Source organism: Cupressus sempervirens, chromosome 10 (genome assembly GCF_028749045.1).
Source record: "Cupressus sempervirens isolate cs-2001-9-10 chromosome 10, ASM2874904v1, whole genome shotgun sequence".
Classification (NCBI taxonomy): Eukaryota; Viridiplantae; Streptophyta; class Pinopsida; order Cupressales; family Cupressaceae; genus Cupressus; species Cupressus sempervirens.
In genome coordinates this window covers 526,788,548-526,791,398 of record NC_143127.1, presented here as the reverse complement: position 1 = coordinate 526,791,398, position 2,851 = coordinate 526,788,548, and positions in this window count along the sequence as shown.

Here is a 2,851-nt window from a genome sequence, read left to right as displayed (position 1 = left end):
TCAATAAGTGAATTTGATTACCCTTCCATGATGGTTTCTATTGTCCTAAATGCTGGGATAAATTTTGGTTGTGAGACTGATCTCAGGATTACTACTTATAATAGAGATCTTCTACAACCAATGTTGTCTCAACTACCATTTTGAAGGAGCTAGGAAAAGCTAGGTGTACTAAATTTTAAAGAGACAAATTAACACCCTTGATGAGTCGATAGATTCATAGCTTCTCATCCTTCATGTACATGACATAAGGAAGGAGCTCTAGAAATTTTCTCTCATAATGTGCCATAGTAAGGCCCCTCTACTGGAGGTCATGAAACTCCTCAATCTAGCTTTGTCTAAAATGCTCCAAAAGATACCTATCCCTGAATTTGGCCACAAATGCCTCATAGATAAGAGTTTCTAACCTCACTCCACCTATGGTCTCTTCCTATTTCAACCAATTGGAAGTGTTATCTCGTAAAATGTGTATAGTAAGTCATGCCTTCAAATTGCTCCCATAAGATCACAAACCAAAGCAACTCTCTAAGCTCTATAACCATGTCTTTGCATGTGTACCATTTGTGGTTCTAGTGAAAAGAAGTGGTTTGATTCAAATTAATTCCATAATCTCAGTCCCTATGTCTTTGGGTTCTCTCACTACTATTGGTAACTTTATAACTGGTGGTGGTTCAACCTGATGAACTGAGGCCTCCTTGTGATCATCTTGTCCCTTTGCATCTCTAGGTGGGGGGGATCCTACTTCTTTCCTTGTTGTCTAAGCTATGGAATTATAGACGATATACTCTTTTGAACTACTATAATAAGGTTCCAAATGACTATGAAAAGATTATTAAAGTTTTGAGGTTTCTTGGGTGGGGGTCCACCAATTCCATGTTTTGCCCCTCTTGGTGCCACTCATTCATCCCTAGGGACTCTAGCCCTCTAACGACCATTAAAACTGACGACAAACATCCTACACACAATTTATAGTTTTAGTGAATTAAGTGTAATGGGTTAGGCTCTAGTATTGAAACCTAGCTCTAATACCAGAATGTCATGCCCAAATTTTACAAGGTAAAACACAACCAATAAATTTTTTTTTTTTTGGAAAGGTGGACTATAGAAAATCACACATATGTATTTATGTATGTTATGAATACTCTATCAAACCATAGATTGTTTGAAATATAACAACTCATGTTTATTAAGTACATTAGGATATTACTTATTCAATCATTGAGATGATGGTAATGCTTAAAAATATTTAGTAACATTAATACTTCAACAAAGCCTTAGGTATCATGGTTAGCATCATATTATTCCCAGATAAAGTTTAGGGATAAATAATTCTAGTAGATTCTAGTGTGGGAGGATTCATTACTTTACCATTAAACATAAACTTTTAAAAAAAAGGTAAATAGGTTAATTCACATAATCCAAGTTGCAGTTAGGGTCAATGGGTTAGAAGGCTAACAAGATACACCTATTCATGGTCATGTCAATTTATCATTTTAGGTCTAACTCACAACACCTTGAATCATTATCCAAACTGAAAGTGATACCTTAATGGTTAGATTCTAATGAATAACATCATTTCAAGTGATCAATCTAAACACTACCTAGATTATTGTAGTAATGCTAACACTAGCATGCTTAGTAGCACAGTCTAAATCAAAGTCCCATATCTAGTGGTAAATATCATCAGGAATGGTTTCATACTAGTAAGATCAGTATTCTATTACTTGAACACATTAGGTTTAAGATGAGTTGATATTATAAAAGCATCGATCCTCAATAACACACACACACACACACACACACACACACACACACACACACACACACATATATTATATATACATATATATCTACATATATATACATACATACATATACATATACATATACATATATATATATTATAATGACATAACATAAATAAATATATTATTTAATATATATAATAATTTACAATTCTTCTTAAATTTAAGTATACTATTCATATAAAGAAATAATATAATAAAGAGATAATGTATAACACATTCCCTAAGCCAATAATTAATTATATTACTACTAACTATTACTTACATGATCCTAATAATAACTTCATAACCATATGTGATTTCAACTTATATCTACCAAATGCAAAAATAACTAACTACCACTAATCTCTACTCACTAACCACCAACTACCCTCATCCTTTCCTAACTTAAATCACAACAAATTAATCTAACCCAACTTTCCACTACCACCTTAAAATCATGTGACCGCTAACACACCTCCTCTCATGCAACTTTTTCTTAGACCAAGGGTTTCACTTTCCCACAAAGAGGGCACTTTCCCCAAGCCTATCACTATGCAAGTGCAAGTGGGGACCTCTTAGAACACCACCCCCCCTCCCCCCTAGCCCCCCCCCCCCCCCCCCCCCCATCCCCCATGCATGAGGCACTCATCTTTGTAGTGGAACATAGCATGTTGGGGACTGGTTGGGACCATCTCCCTCCCTCCAATGTATGCTTGCACTTGGAGTTGACGCCACATCAAATAGAGAACTTAATTAAAGTCCCCCCTCATTTTTTTAAAAATTAATTTTTGTTTTTGTTTATATGAAGAAAGTACTTCCTACTCACAAGTCTTCTCTTAAGGTATATTATTTTATAGCATTTTAATGTGAGGTAGACATGCTTTAGTTTCTTGCGTAGTTATTTGTGTTAATTTGTTTCTTGTCTCTTAGGTAGGAGTGATTATTTTATTAGTACCCTATAAAGAATATCCTAGGCATATTCCTTCTGAATATTATATTAGTCTGTAATAGACAGGGATTAATTTCTCATTCTCATACAATTTCTAGAGATGTAAAATATGCACCTA